Here is a 17,080-nt window from a genome sequence, read left to right on the forward strand (position 1 = left end):
ACTCCTAAGCTGCTCTTTGTAAGTTTTTGTTTGTTTGTTTATTGGTTTGTTTATCACAACAACAGAATTTAAACCAGAGCATCTGAGTTCCACCTGTTTCCTCAGTAAATGATATCTGGAGGGCATTATAATTCAGAAAGGCAGCACTCAGTATCAAACCACCAGATGATTAAGATGTTATAAGTACATTATAGAGCTTGAGCTTAAACAAAAGAAAGGAAGAGAGAGAGAGAGAGAGAGAGAGAGATCCTCAAGGGCAAATTTTCACATTAGGCATCTAAGGAAACACTGAGGCTGGGTTGCCTTGGGAAAGGTGCTGACTCAAAGAATATAGAAGTTTGGAGATTAATATTCAACCCTAAGGGAATTGACTGACATACAAAGGAAGAATGAGCCTAAAATTTCTGTGTATAAAGTCTATCCTGAGGATTACATTGTAAGTAAAAGAGAAAGCCAAGAAGTAAAATAAAGTCAAGATATTAACAATGTACCTCCAGGGTTATATTACAGCTCTCCAGAGCACATGAGATATTTACCAAACTAGATAGGCACTTGAACACAGAAAAACCCTCAAGATATTTTCAAGATTCTGGCATCATGCAAAGTCTCCTATCTCAGGATAATTGAGAAGCATTCGATTTAAATTTTAAATGGTGTAGCTCAGTGGTAGAGCCCCTGCCTAGAATCCCCAGTGAGGGCTGGGGGCGTGGCTCAGTGGTAGAGACCCCGCCTAGAATTCCCCAGTGAGGGGCTGGGGGCGTGGCTCAGGGGTGGAGCCCCTGCCTAGAATCCCCCAGTGAAGGGCTGAGGGCATGGCTCATTGGTAGAGTCCCTGCCTAGAATCCCCCAATGAGGGGCTGGGGGCATGGCTCAGGGGTGGAGCCCCTGCCTAGAATCCCCCAGTGAAGGGCTGAGGGCATGGCTCAGTAGTAGAGTCCCTGCCTAGAATCCCCCAGTGAGGGGCTGGAGGCATGACTCAGTGATAGAGCCTCTGTCTAGAATCCTCCAATGAGGGGTTGGGGGCGTGGCTCAGTGGTAGAGCACTTGCCTAGAATCCCCCAGTGAGGAGCTGGGGGTGTGGCTCAGTGGTAGAGCCCCTGCCTAGAATCCTCCAGTGAGGGGCTAGGGGCGTGGCTCAGTGGTGGAGCCCCTGCCTGTAATCTTCTAATGAGGGGCTAACAATGTTGCTCAGCATGGAGCATCTGCCTAGCGTGTATGGGGTCTTAGGGTCACTCTTCAGCATGACTATTTAAACACACACACAGAGAGAGAGAGAGAAAGAAGAGAGAGAGAGAGAGAGAGAGAGAGAGAGAGAGAGAGAGAGAGAGAGAGAGAGGCGCATTTGTGAATGCCATGACCTTATATTTCATCCCAAGAGCTTGCATACTTCTCCCTTAGTGTGGCACTTTGGCATCCATGGCTAGGGCATCGCCCCTCCCTTTTTCAATGTCTCGGCTTCCTCCTGGAACATCTACCTCCATCAAAACTGTCCCTTCCGTTTCCATATTTCCTGCCTCAGCCTTCCCTGAACCCGAGTTACAGTCATATGCCACCACCCCAGCTGTTTACGGGGTTAACAGGAATCCTAACTCAAGTCTTCATGTTTGTGAGCCCTTTCCCCGGCCCTGCTTTCTCCCCTCCCTGCTGTGAGTCATCCTGCCCTTAGATAACCTGTCTTCTTCCTCCCACCATTTGTAGTCTCTCCACATTTTCCTCACCTTCCACCCTTCTTCCCAGAGGCCTTTTCCTGGCTTAGAAGATTGGAAACTATTTTTAAACTGATTCCATTTTTTCCGGAATTGACAAATCCCAGAACCAATGCATTTTCTGTGCACATAACAGCCCCTGAAACTCCTTCTCACTACCTTTTTTTTTTCCCCTCCATCTCAAATGAACAGGCCTAGCAAAAGGATCTAGGTTGTTTGTTAACGGCTGTTGACTTCCCTTTTTAAACTTTCTGTTTGGGATGATCCCACGACGTTGTTCCCCAACTCGTTCTAAGAAAAATCACACACTGCTTGCAGAAAGTGCTCACACCTACAGGCTGCTTGGGCTGTTTTTAGGCAAACTCCACCAACTCTCAGTGCCTTGCCCATTATCTGTGTTCCTAAGGTATGTGTCCTGTGAATATGCAAAACAGAACAGGACAGTGCATACCATTTGAATCAATCTGTCCATCATCCAGACACAAAGGGACTTTAAACAAAATGTCCCTCTTAAAAGTTAGTTCTCTCTCTCTCTCTCTCTCTCTCTCTCTCTCTCTCTCTCTCTCTCTCTCTCTCTGTGTGTGTGTGTGTGTGTGTGTGTGTGTGTGTGTGTGTCTATGTGTCTGTGTGTGTTTGTGTATATGTGTATCTGTATGTGGGTGCGATGGTTTGCTATGCTTGGCCCCGGGAGTGGCACTATTAGAAGGTGTGGCCTTGTTGGAGGAAGTGTGTCACTGTGGGGTGGGCTTGGAGACCCTCCTCCTAGCTGCCTGAGGATGCACAGTCTGTTCCTGGCTTCCCTTCAGATGAAGATGTAGAACTCTCTGTTCCTCCTGCACCATGCCTGTCCAGAGGCTGCCATGCTCCTGCCTTGGTGATAATGGACTGGACCTCTGAACCCATAAGCCAGCCCCAATTAAATGTTGTCCTTTATAAAACTTGCATTGAGGGGTTGGGGATTTAGCTCAGTGGTAGAGCGCTTGCCTAGCAAGCACAAGGCTCCGGAAACAAACAAACAAAATTTGCACTGTTCACAGCAATAAAACCCTCACTAAGACAGTGGGTGTGTGGGTCTGTGCATGTCTGTTTGTGGGTGTACATGTGCCTGTGTGCATGTGTGTGTGCATAAGAATTAGCTTGACAGTCATTCTTAAAGTGTCTCTCCTTGGGCACATTTCTTTTTGAGAGATGTTGTCTCACTGAGCCCAGATTCATCCCTTATGCTAGGCCGGCTGGCCAGTGACTCTCAGGTCTAAGCATCTCTGTGCCCCTGTGCTGGGAGTACCACCTCACAGAGCCCAAGCTTTTTATTTATTTATTTTTTTTAACATGGGTTCTGAGGATCAAACTCAGGTCTTAAGCACTTTACTAACTGGGCACTCCCCAACCCCTACAACCCCTGAAGCTTGCTTTTTTAAAACCTGGAAATTTCTACCCCTGCCAAATCCAGATTTCCACGAATCAAAGTACAAAGTACTCTTCATTCCTCCTCTACCCCTTTTCTCCCCCACAGAGTTTTTTGTTTAACAATGCAAAAGCCCTCAGAAGGGTTAAAAAAAAACCCTCACAGTTTCTGTGCACGACTGACCTCCGTGTGGTGTTAGTTATTACAGAGATGATTCCTGAAGCCTTTACAAAGGAAAATAGGCCAGATCCCAAACCTCTAACTAGTACTGATTGTGGATGCCACCGCCCCAACCTTTCTGCAAGGCTAATGTAGTTCTGATCTAAGGATTCGGTTTAGGCTTCCTCCTAGCCAACTAAGGTACTGATCTAGGCTGAGCCCACACAGGCTTCACTTTCAAGCTAGGCTTTTTTTTTTTTTTTTTAATTTTGTTTTGTTTTGAATTCTCCTTTCCTATATTACATCCTGGCTGCACTTTCTTCTCTCTCCTGCCCTCCCAGTCCCCACCCCCCCCACACACACACCTACATAAACTCCTCCTCCATTTCCCTACAGAAAAGGGCAGGCCTCCCAGGGATATCAACCAAACATGGCATATCAAAGTGGAGGGCTAGGTACCTCCCTTCATATTAAGGCTGGATAAAGCAACCTGGTAGGAGGAAAGGGGAAAGGGGTCCCCAAAGCAGGTAAAAGAGTCAGAGACACCCCACCTCCCCTGCCCCTACTGTTAGGAGTCCCACAAGAGGTCAAATTACACAACCATGACTTATTCAGAGGGCCTAGGTCAGACCCGTGCAGGTTCCCTGGTTGTCGGTTCAGTCTCTGTGGGCCCCTGTGGGGCCACAGTAGTTGATCCTGTGGGTTTTCTTGTGGTCTCCTTAAACCCCTCTGGCTCCTACAATCTTTCTTCTCCCTCTTCCACAGGATTCCCTGAGCTCTATCTAATTTGGCTAATAGGTTTGGCCTCTGTTTCCATTAGGTCCTGGCTGAGGCCTCTCTGGTGATGTTTATGCTAGGCGCCTGTCTAGGAGTGTACAGCTAGACTCTTTCCTTGAAAACCACTTGGTTTCAATGGAGAATGTCCCTCAAGACTCATGAGTAGTCTTGAGTGGAAGGCTTCTTCCCCAACGTGACATTCGGTAATGATTGTGGTGGTTGGTTTTAAGTGAGGACTTGCCACAACCAAGAATATTACTTGAAGGGTTATCTAGACCAGGTTGACCTGTGAGCCTGACTGTAGGGGATTGCCTTAGCTGTTAGTCGAAGTAGAAGGACTCTTCCCAAATGTAGGCAGCACCACTTGGTGGGCTGAGTCCCAAACTGAGTAATCAACAAGCCACAAGCAAGGATCCATGCATTTATTGTCTCTGCTGTTGACTGTGGATGTAATGCTTTGAGCTCCTGCCTTGTCTTTCCCAAAACGATGGACCGGGACCTGGAATTATGAGCCAAGGAAAGCCCTCTCTCTCTCTCTCTCTCTCTCTCTCCTCAGTTGCTTTGGGTCAGGACATTTTATCACAGCCACAGAGTGAAATTAAGACAAAGGCTCTGACCTCATCAATGGATTAATCCGTAATCGAATGGAGTATTGGGAAGTGAAGAAAGCTAAGAGAAACGTAGCCTCGTTGGAGAAGGTGGGGCAATTGGTGTGTAACCTGTGCCCCAGCAGACCTCCTCTGCCTGTCTGCTGTGAGGTGAGGTGACCAGCTTCCTCTACTACACAGCCTCAAGGCCATGGTGCTCTTCCTCATCAGGGCTCCAAAGTAATGAATCTGGTCAGCCATAGACTCAGATGTCTGAAACTGTGAATGAAAAAATAGTTCTTCCTTCTTGAAGCTGTTCTTGGCCTTTTGTGACACACACACACACACACACACACACACACACACGTAAAAGATTCACAATCTATGTGTGCTAATGATGCCGGGCAAGGTCACATTTCCTGTGTGTCAGCAATGTCACATAGACAACCTACAGCTAACACCGGGCGCTGTGAAGCCACGTCCCTCTGGCCACCCACATATCCCAGTGGGCTGATTAAATCTGCCCTGCTTACTCTCTCGTTTATATGCTTCATGATACGGGGCTACGCGCTCACCCAGCTCACGGCTTCGTTTGGTACATTTGTGTTACAAACCTCTTTGTAAATATCCATGAAAATCATAGATGAAAAAGAAGATGAAATCTCAAAAGACAAGGGCAAAGCTCAGAGCATATCTCTGGACGCTTCTCCCTGGACCAGCTTCACTTTGCAATCAGTCCCTTCAAAAGAGGGCTGTTTAATCAAGAATTATTGCATTCCGTTGTATTTTTTTTTTCTTCTCCCTGCCAAACACTGTGCTGAAGTTCAGGGTTCTGGATGAAACTAATCCTGAAAAACTGGTTCATCTCGAATTGAGGCTGGCTGACAGCATCGGTGGCTACTTTCCCAGATGCTTGCACACTTGCCAGCCCTTCGAACTTCCAGGAGGGCATTTGTAAATGCTTCTGATGCGTACGCTGTGTGGGGATTTACTCTTGCTGTTAGTGGAGATGTGCGCACATGCTCATGTGGGTATGTGAAGGACCATGTCCATATCTCCCCTTGATTACTCTCTACATTCATTTTGTAAGTTTTTTTATGTTTATGTTTTAGTCATCACGTACTGTGTTGGAAGCACTATGGCATTTTTGAACGCAATGTGTTTCTGTGGTTCTTCTTCATGCCACCCGCCTATCCCTGTTCGCCCTAAAGACTCTGTTCCTCTTTTATGTCCCTTTTGTCCTTCTTGCCTACTTGCCTACCTGCTTCTCTTCCTCATCACCCTGTCTTCATCTCACCAGTCAACCAAGGATGAAAACATGATACATGCAGACACTGGAATACTATACAGCTACGAAGGAAAAGCAAATCAAGAAATTTGCAAGACAATACATGGGTCTGGAAACTATAGTACTGTGGTGGTTTGAATATGCTTGGCTGAGGGAGTGGTACTGTTAGGAGGTGTGGTCTTGTTAGAATAGGTGTGGCCTTGTTGGAGGAAGTGTGTCGCTGTGGGCATGGGCTTTAAGACCCTTGTCCTAGCTGCCTAGAAGCTGGTCTTCTCCTAGCTGCCTTTGGAACAAGAGGTAGAACTCTCAGCTCCTCCTGCATCATGTCTGCCTGGAAGCTGCCACGCTCCTGCTTTGATGATACTGGACTGAACCTCTGAGCCTGCAAGTCAGCCCCAATCAAATGTTTCCTTTATAAGAGTTGTCTTGGTCACGGTATCTATTCACAGCAGTAAAACCCTAAGACAAGTATTTAGTGGGGTGACCCAAATTCAGAAGAAAAAAAAAAAAGTCATGTGTTTTCCTTATCTAAAGATCCTAGCACAAGGCTTTACATGTATCTATGGAAATGGGTATAAGTGTTGTACCTTCCTACCAAGATTGCCTCTACCATGTGTGACAGCGTTCCTGAGCTTGGCAAAATGGAAAGTCCCTTTTCTTAGCATGGCTTTTCCTCACCTGATCTAGGAGCAAAGTCAACCCCTCAGTCTTCTACCTGAGGAATGTTACCAAATCCTCAGCAGAAATTACAGGTTCAACCTTCTGGAATGCCTCTACATGCATATGAGATATGAGATATCCCCCAGAACCTTAAGCCTCAGACAATGAAACTTTATCCTAAGAACACTTTCCCACTCTCCAAGGTTCATATATATATATGGCCCTTGACTCATCCCAAATAAAGTGTATGCACATAAGCTGTTTCATTGAACCTTGGTCTAAGAGAGCTGCTTCATTGAATGGTGTCTAAGGGAGCTGTAACTAAAACACTCAGAGAAAACCCTCTCTCTCTCTCTCTCTCTCTCTCTCTCTCTCTCTCTCTCTCTGATATTCACTGCCAGACCAGGATCCTGCTGACCCACATGTTCTGGACTTAGTTTCATCCTTGCCTGCCTGGTTTACATCAGTGCCTGGCCACCCTGGTGGAAGAAGCAGAAATGGATCCACGGGAGACAGAATCTCTTTCTGATCCTAAACCTCATCCGTTCAGCTAAGCTTGCTAGCCAGTAAGCTTCATGATGCCTCCATCTCCACACTTCTACTACTGGGGTTTCAGGATCCTGTCACCAACCTCCAGTTCCTCATGGATTCTGGGGATCTGAACTGAGGTCCTCATGTTTGCACAGCAAGTACTTTGCTGACGAAGCCATCTCTCCAGCTCTTGTTCTTCTTCTTGACACAGGTATGCAGGCCAGGTTGGTCTTGAACACTCAACCTCCTTGTTCTGAGTTTAGAGGTACGAACCACCCACCACACAAAGGCGACAGATGCTTCTAAGCTGAGATGGTGCCTTCCTCCTGGATAAGAAATACAAACTCTAGTGGCTTCTCCCCGTGTTTCCAAGCTGTGTTTCATCTCTAAAATTCACCAAGACCACCCATGACAATGGGCATGTCTAATCTGACCTGGAGTATAATTGATGCCCTCCCAGAATACCACAAAGTTCTGTTCAATCATCTATAAGATAGAAATTTTCATCTTAGTACTCAATATGGTAGAGGCATACTTGAATGAAACCGTAGACTAAAAGAACCAATATTCAACGTGTAGTAAAGAGTTTTAAACAGACTATTTTGTTTTTCAGGCTGTTTCTCATTAGGTAGCCCAGGCTGACCTCCAAATGAAACTCCTCCTGCTCCAGCCTCAAGATTATAGGCAGGCACCACCATCTGCTAAGGTTTGGATTTTTTGTTTTTGTTGCGGGGTCTGGGGGAGGGTCTTGGTTGTTTTAACTCTCAGGAGTCCTTGGAAACAAACCCACCTCTCAAGCTTCAAGTGATTTAATGAGTCTCTAAGTGGGCCTGGATTTGAAAGCAGCTCTGTTGCTGATACCATGACCATCTGAAAAGCAAGAGCTAGCCACTGGCTCCTATCCGAGGCTTCAGAAACACAAGGAGAAAAATACAAAGGCAGGCTGAACCCGGAAGGAGGAAGCTCTCCAGACTATTCTTCTCCACTGAGGTTTGCCTGAGTGGTTCCTGTTCTTATTCACTGCGAAGAGTGGCCCCAGAACAAAGAAACCGTTCAGCCAGTCTTCAGAGCCGTGAATACTGTCACCCGCGCATCCTGAATAAAGAGGCGATGGAGAGCTGTTACCCTCTCTCCTTTTGTTTTAATAATAACAAGGCTTTCCACCCACGGACTCCGCCATTCTAGTACAAGGGCCATTCCCTATTTTACACGTGGTGCCGAGCTGAGTGCCTGTTTTATCTTACAGTTCATTCGACAAAAGCAGACACTTATCAGTTACGACTCCCGCAGAAAAGGCCCTCGGAATCCTAGAGAGCCCCCGGCTAATGGCACCTTCGCTCACCGGCACATCTGGTGTCGCTTGTGGAGATTAACCTCTGAAATCTGAGTGAAGCTGTGACCTGCCCTGCAAAGCACTGTGGTGTCAACAATTTGTCCCTCGCATGTGTGAGGTGACAGGCTCGATGAGGAGCACGGTGCTACTGGGAAATCATGACACGGACTTCTCTGGGTTCTTTTACATGTGTTTGTTTGAAAATTTCAAACATGAGCACAGGGTGAGCCTCACCACTCTTGACTCTCGATTTGATTTTCTAAAAAAAAAAGAATCCAACTGGTGCTGCCTGTGCATGCATAGGCGGAGGACCACCCATTAGAGCATCCCTAAAGACAGCTGTCACTATCTCTCCATAGTAGCCATCAGTTGCCAATAACTCCTCAATCACGATAGAATTTCACGAGTCCCTCCCACCACCACCCTGGGGTTTTGGCGAGCTTGGTCTTGCAAAGGTCTTGTACACAAAGTCATAGCCACTGTGAGTTTGTGTCTCTGTGTGATGGTCCTGTCATGTCCAGCAAATGCTGCCCTCGTGCCTCTGGCTCTAACAATCTGTCTGCCTCCTCTTCTTCAAAGACGTCTTAGTTGGAGGAGGAGGAAGAGAAGGAGGAGGAGGAGAAGGAGGAAGGAGGAGGAGGAGGAGGAGGAGGGGGAAGGGGGAAGAGGGAAAGGGGGGGGGAGGGGGAGGAGGAGGAGGAGGGGGAGAAGGAAAATAAGGTATCAATGGCTCCTTTAGAGCTGAACATGACCACTTATGGGTCCGTCTCTGTGTTAATTGCCATCTTCAGCAAAGCTCCTTGGATAAGGGCTGAGAAATCCACTAACCTATGAGCGTAAAGATAAACACCAAGGAGGCAGTTTATTACCACATCCATTGTACAGAATAACAGCAGTAGGTTCTCCCCTAGGGCCAATGATCTAGCTGGTCGCACACTTTTGGTCCAGTTAATGGTACCAACAGTGCATGAGTTCCATTTTATAGAGCAGGATTTAACTCTAATCAGAGAGATGAAACTGGGTTTCTTCGTTTGCTTGCTTGGTTGGTTGTTTTTTTAAGGCTGTTAATGCTTTGGCTGGGAAGTACCCCCCACACGGGTCCATGTGTGTGAATAGTTGGTCACTAGTTGATGGTGCCATTTGGGGACCTTTAGGGACCATTAGGAGTGAGGCCTGCCTGGGGGGGAAGTAGGTTGCTAAGGGGTAGGCCTTGAGGGTCATACTCCGGCCCCATTTATAGCTCAATTATCTGTTGTCTGAGCCTCTAAGACAGTGGTTCTCAACCTGTGGGTCATGATCCCTCTGGGGGTTGAGCAACCCTTTCACAGGAGTCACATATCAGTTATCCTGCATATGAGATATTTACAATATGGCTCATAACCGTAACAAAATAGCAGTGAAAATAATTGTACAGGTGGGGGTCACCACAGCATGAAGAGCTGTGTTAAAGGATCTCAGCATTAGGGAGACCGAGAGCCACTGCTCTAAGAGAAAGAATCCCTGGTGCGTGCTCTTACCACCATGAGAAACTGAGATCCTCTCAAACCATGACCCTACCCTAGTCCCCCTTTTCTTTTTTTTTTAACTGTCCTCAGAAATTTAATGTTTACTCTTTGCCCCACCCCATGTTCCATTATAAAGCAAAAGCAAATTCCTAATTATCTCAAAGATTATGGATTTTACAGTTCGCTTTTTTTTTTTCATCTTATTTACTTGGGTATTTTTATTTACATTTAGGTTGTTATTCCATTTCCCAGTTTCTGGGCCAACATCTCCCTAACCCCTCCTCCTCCCCTTCTCTATGGGTGTTCCCCTCCCCATCCTCTCCCCCATTACCACCCTCCCCCCAACAATCACGTTCACTGGGGGTTCAGTCTTGGCAGGACCAAGGGCTTCCCCTTCCACTGGTGCTCTTACCAGGCTATTCATTGCTATCTATGAGGTTGGAGCCCAGGGTCAGTCCATGTATAGTCTTTGGGTAGTGGCTTAGTCCCTGGAAGCTCTGGTTGGTTGGCATTATTGTTTCTTAAGTGGTTACTCTCAGATATTCATTCTAGTGTGTCACACACACACACACACACACACACACACACACACACACCATTCTAATGACCATGTATATGTATATGTGGCCATGCTGTATATAATAATCAGTGTGATATATACATATCACACATATGATATAGATGATTGATAGATAGATAGGTAGATAGATAGATAGATAGATAGATAGATAGATAGATAGATAGATAGATAGATAGACAGATCACTGTGATTATTTCTATTGAGACAAGGAAAGGAAAAAGGAAGCCAGGCCTAGTGGTAGAGGTCTGGAACCTCAGCACTTGGGACGCTGAGTTCAAGGCCTGCACAGGCTATAGAGAAAGACATTCAAGGCCAACCTAGGCAACTTGACGTAACCCTGTCTCAAAGGAGGGGGGGGAGGGAGAGGGAGAGGGAGAGAGAGAAGGGAAGAGAAGGGAAGAGAGAGGGCGAGAGGGAGGGGGAAAGGGGAAGAGAGAGAGAGAGAGAGAGAGAGAGAGAGAGAGAGAGAGAGAGAGAGAGAGAGAGAGAACTGGGTATTTTGCTCTGGGGTAGAGTAGGGCTAGAACGCGTCACTAAGGGTCTGAAGGCTTAGCAATAGACCACAATGCCTTATAAAGAATGCATACGCATTTGACTCCAGTTTGGGGCCATGTTGGAAATGTGCCAAACTCCAAGTGACTTTGAATGTTCTTCCAGGCCGTCCTACTCGAATCCTAAGGCAGTGAGAGAGATGGGGATCTCAGGAACACAGGCTCAGTCCAAAAGTAAAACAGCTGCACTGGGATGTACCACTGTGGAAGCTAACTTTCCAGGAGCGTGGAGTCCTAGTGCTATAGAAAGATCACCTTTGTAGAGAAAGGTCAACTACTAAAAGACTCCAGCCAACTCAGCATTGATAATTTCTGCTCGGTCTCCTCCGTATCCCTTAAGGAAAGGGAAAAAGATGAATGTGATTGTGAACACTGGTATTCCCAGCCAAACAAGAGAATCACAAGTTTGAGGCTAGGGATGGTTAGGTTTAATGGTCAACTGGCCCCAACCTAGGACCACCTAGGAAGAGAGTCTCAGTTGAGGAATTATCTAGTCCAGGCTGCCCTGTAGACAAGTTTGTAGAGGTTTACCTTGACTGTCAAGTGCCCCAGACCACTGTGGGTGGTACCATTCTGTAGGCTGGTCCTTGAAGTGTGTAAGAAAGCTAGCTGGGCAAGCTAACAGGCAGCTAGAGTGCACTCACTTCTCTTTGCCCTTGACTGTGGACGTGACGTGACCAGATGTCTCAAGCTCTTGCTTCTGTAACTTTCCTACAATAATAGGATATAAGCTGGAATTAAACAATCAGACCCTTTTTCCTCAGTCACTTTTTGCCAGAGTATTTGTCCTGGCGATAGAAACGATGCCAGAATTCCTAAGCTATAAAGCAAAAGCAGAAAAGGGCTTCTAAATTGGGCTTAGATCTGTTTATTTATGTACTAAGTTGAACTCAAAGTACAGAGATAGCCCTAGGCCAATAACCTCCTGCTTATTTAATACACACCCTACTTTCAAATATTGCTGAAAAACGTGAACCCTCCAAGCACAGATCATAGGACATAATAGGACTTCAAAACGTGTTTACTTCCTTTCCTACTGAGGATCAACCCTTGTCCTCTACTACACAATCATCCCTAATTTCAAGTAATTTGCCATTTTTTAAAGGAAATAGATAACAAGTAGACACTAGAAGTTTTAATAGTTTAATATGTAGATTCAAAAAATACCCAAACTCAAGAGGTGGCTGTAACTTGCCCAGAATCCCCCAGTAAGGGTCTGGGAGCATTGCTCAGCCATAGAGCACCTATGTACAATCACCAGGGGGTAGCTGGGGGCGTGGCTCAGTGGTGGGAGCCCTGCCTAGAATCCCAAGTGAGGGGCTGGGATGTGACTCCAGTGCCTGGCTGGACTAGAATCCCTTAGTGAGGGGCTGGGGGGGGGCTCAGTGGTAGAGTCCCTGCTTGTGAATCCCAGTGAGAGGCTGGGGATGTGGCTCCAGTGGTAGAGCCCTGCCCAGAATCCCCCAGTGAGGGGCTGGGGCGTGGCTCAGTGGTAGGCCCTGCCCAGAATCCCCTGATGAGGCTGGGGATGTGGCTCAGTGGTGAGCCCCTGCCCAGAATCCTGCAGTGAGGGATCGGGGAAGCGGCTCAGTGGCAGAGCCCCTGCCCAGAATCTCCAGTGAGGGGCTGAGGGGGTGGCTCAGTGTTAGAGCCCCCTGGGAATCCCCCAGTGAGGGCTGGGGGTGGCTCAGTGGTAAAGAGCACCTCCACCTAGAATCCCCAGTGAGGGGCTGGGGGTGGCTCCCAGTGGCAGAGCCCCTGCAGAATCCCCCAGTGAGGGGCTGGGGGCGTGGCTCAGTGGTGGGGAGCCCCTGCCCAGCCCCCCAGTGAGGGGCTGGGGGCGTGGCTCAGTCGTGGGAATGCCTCCCAGAATCCTCCAATGGGGAAGTAAAGGTATGGGTTTAGTGGCAGAGTTCTTGTCTAGATCCCCCAGGAAGGAGCGGAGATGTAGCTAAGTTGAAGTAACTTCACCTAGGATGCAAAGCCATGATTTCATCCTGAACACAAAAAAAATTAAAAGACAAGAGAAAAAAGGAACAGAGAAGGAGAGGAGCCAAACCACGTAGCTCAGTGGTAGAGAGCTTACCTCGTGTACAAAGCCCTGCGCTCCATGTCTACTACTATAGAAAGAAAAGGAAGGAAGGAACAAGAAGTGGGGACAGGGAAATGGATGGGAGGGAGAAGAGAAAAGCAAAGGGAAGAGAGAGAAATAAAAACCCAGGGATAATGTAAGATTGACAGTCTAAAGTGGGGGATCAATTTCAGCAAGGCCATAGACATTAAGAGATGATCCAGCCCTCCTGACCATTGGACATCATGGAAACCCTCCTGCCCAATGGGATCCTTCAGGTTGACTGAAGCCAGATATCTAAGTGGACTAATTGTTATTTATGACACCATTCTGAACTGTGAAGCATGGGTAGCCTCCCACCACTTGTTCACCACTAGAGAGATTGTGCAACAGTAATCAACAAATGAATGGAATTTGCCTCCCTGCCAAGGAGATGCTGCTGTCATCGTCCTACCACAGTCATCAATTAGAGGATTAAATAGTGAATGAACTAGCAGAGTTCAACTGTAATCTTAGACTCTGACTCCATGAGGGAGGACACAGGCATAGATACATCATGTGCAGAAGAATACCTCGGGGTGTGTGTGTGTGTGTGTGTGTGTGTGTGTGTGTGTGTGTGTGTGTGTGTGTGTGTGTTTGTAACCCAATCTATCTCTGTCTCTATTTCTGTTTCTATCTCTTTGTCTCTCTGTATCTCTGTCTCTTCCTCTCTGTTTCTCTGTCTCTGTCTATGTTTCTCTGTCTCCCTGTCTCTCTCTCTGTGTGTCTCTCTCTGTCTCTCTCTGTCTTTCTCTGTGTCTCTCTCTTTCTGTCTCTCTTCTCTGTATCAATATGTCCTTATCTCTTTCTGTTTCTGTTTGTCTGTGTCTGTGTCTCCTTGTCTCCCTCTGTCTCTGTTCCTCTGTCTCAGCATCCCTTTCTATCTCTCTCCCCCCTTTCTCTCCCCTCTCTCTCACACACACACACACACAAACACACACACAAACACACACACACACACACACACACACACACACACACACACCTCTTCTGCTCCATAACTTCTCTTGACATTTGGGGTTTTTCAGTTAGGTGATGTATCCTTTACTCACTTTGTAGCTGTGACAAAGTATCTAATTAAAGCAATTTGAGGAAGAAGAAGTTGGTTCTGGCTTACAGTTCAGTGTTCAACAGTTAGAGTGAGAAAGGTAATGGCTGTAGGGCTATGAACCAATGGCTACATTGTATCCACAACCAGGAAGTAGAGAGACTTTAACACTGATGCTCTGTTCACTTTTTTCCTTTAATTCAGTCCAGGATCCCAGCTAGCAGATGGTGCTGCCCACATTAAGGATGAATCTTCCCACCTCACTTAAAAACTATGTCAAGGGCACGTGCAGAGGTATGTCTCCCAGGTGACACTAAACCCTGTCAAGTCGACAGTAAGTTTAAGCACTAAAGGTAATGAAGTTCTTAAAATCCTGAAGAGAAATGGATTCCCATTAGAGGAAAATATCTTTACTCTCTCAGAGAAGGAACATTGTGCTGATCTTTGTAACAGTCCCTACTTAGAATTAGGCTAGGGAAAAAGACAGGAATTGAAAGCACCAGGCTAGCTGGTCATGATAGTTCACATCTGGAATCCCAACATTTGTTATGCAGAGGCAGAACGATAGCAAATCAAAGTCCACCCTGGGCTACACAGCAAATAACAGGCCAACCTGGGCTAAATTACAGGGCAAACAAACATATGAGACTAGAAGACAATTGGTCTTATATTGTTTCCTACTTGGCAGGGCACTGGTGTTTTCTCTCAAGGAGAGGAAAGCTGAACGGGCATGAGGTCAGCCAGGACACAGGGCCAGCCAGGACACGGGGTCAGCAGAAAGACATGAGGTCAGTCAGGGAATGGGGTCAGCCAGGACACAAGGTCAGCAGAAGGACACGAGATCAGCAGAAGGACACAAGATCAGCCAGGACATGGGGTCATCCAGGACATGAGCCAGGACACAAGGTCATCCAGGACATGAGGTCAGCCAGGATACAGGGTCAGCAGAAGCAATACAGGTCTAAATGAAGCACTGAGAGGTCGTTAGAGAAACAGACTCAGCATAGAAACAACACAGACTTACAAACCCTTCTCAATGGCATGAGCACTTTCTATACATTAGCTCACTGGGGCCTTGCAGTCACTCTATGTTGGAAACACAGTGACTAATCTGACCTTTAAAATGACAAACCTGCCAAGCCTGAAGGCACAAGCCTGTCATCCCAGCATTTGGACGACAGAAGAAGGATCATGAATTCCAGGCCAGCCTGAACTGCGTAGCAAGGCCTGTCTCGAATAACGCACTTCCAAAATTAAACATGAAGACAGCAAGAAATCTGCCTTTCAAGAGGCTAAATAACTTACAACAGAAACAATCACTCAGCTAATGAGTGGAAGAAAGCTAAGATTCAAATCAGGCAGACAGATTCTAGAACCCAATTCGCGGCATAACCATGACCTAGCTCCGTGTGTGTGTGTGTGTGTGTGTGTGTGTGTGTGTGTGTGTGTGTGTGTGTGTCTGTCTGTCTGTCTGTCTGCATTCATGTGGACATATGCTTTTGTGTGTATGTACTTGTGGGCACATATGCATTTGAAAGCCTGAGGTCAACATCAGGTGTCTTCCTCAGTTGCCTAGACATTATGTATTGCAATAGGGTCTCTCACTGGACCTGGAGCTCCTGATTAGATGCGCTAGACAGCCCATCTGCCCGGGGAGTGGGCCGATCTTGGGCTTCCCAGCATTGGAGTTATAGACATGTGCCTCTAGGCCAAACACGCTACAAAGATGTTGGGGATTAAAACTTGAATCCTTATCTTGCACAGTAAGCACATTACTAAGAAGAGACTTCAACCCAGCCCCATTTTTAAAAGTGTTTTCTTCAAGATTCTTGTGGAACACGCAGACCATGCCACCAGAAGAACGGGCATGGGACTGGTAAGGTGGACCATGCTCAAACTCCAGAAATCTCAGAACTTGAGACTGGCAACTCCAGCTAACTCCATCCCCATTTCCATGCCTGCACCTAACCAGGACTCCTAACCAGGTGATCACAAGCAGTTCAGTCGCATAGCACAGGACCTGGAGTTCTTCCCCCACGCAAATACAGCATCACCAGCATCTTGGCCTCAGCCAATAGAATGTGCTCTATCCACATGGAATAAAAAGCAGAAGTTATTTCACCAAGGATCATATGAAACTGACCGTTTTCACCGATCTGTAACACTTGAGGAAAGCACCTCCCCCCAAGCCCTCATTATTGAAACTTGGACCTGCCCATCTGGCCAGGGCTCCGGCAGCTCGCAGAGGCTCACATCTCACATTGGAGCATCACGGCCACCACTGATGCTGCCCCAGTCTTGAAACCCCAGCCACCTGCTCCACGCCAGTCACCTGAACCTGACTGTTTCTTTTATAAGAGCTGGAACACTGCCAGCATTCCTGACTGGACCAGAGCCCTGTGGACCCAATTTGTCCCAGAGTCTGCTTCACCTTCCTCAGGCTGGCATACAGCAGTGTCTGATGCCCCAGAGGGAAGAAGTGGACTGAGTACCCCATGGGTTCCAGACTTTGCCCTGCCCTCTCAGAATGGGTATATGAGTGGCACCGGGGATCTCCACTAGGAACATAGATCATCAGATTCATTTTAGAGAAGAAAACGTCCATCATTGTGTAGTCCATGAGTTTTCCCTCAATACCTTAGTGAGAAAAATGTTGAGCATCTATAGATACACAGACAGACAGACAGACAGAGATAAACATGCGCAGACACAAGCACATGCATATACACAAAGACAAACACACGCTTACATGCCCATATGCACACATGTACAGACAGACATCCATACACACATATATAGATGTGTGATCGTAAGTATGTGAAGAATGAGGGAGCTAAGAT

This window comes from Rattus rattus, chromosome 16 (assembly GCF_011064425.1).
Source record: "Rattus rattus isolate New Zealand chromosome 16, Rrattus_CSIRO_v1, whole genome shotgun sequence".
NCBI classification, from domain to species: Eukaryota; Metazoa; Chordata; class Mammalia; order Rodentia; family Muridae; genus Rattus; species Rattus rattus.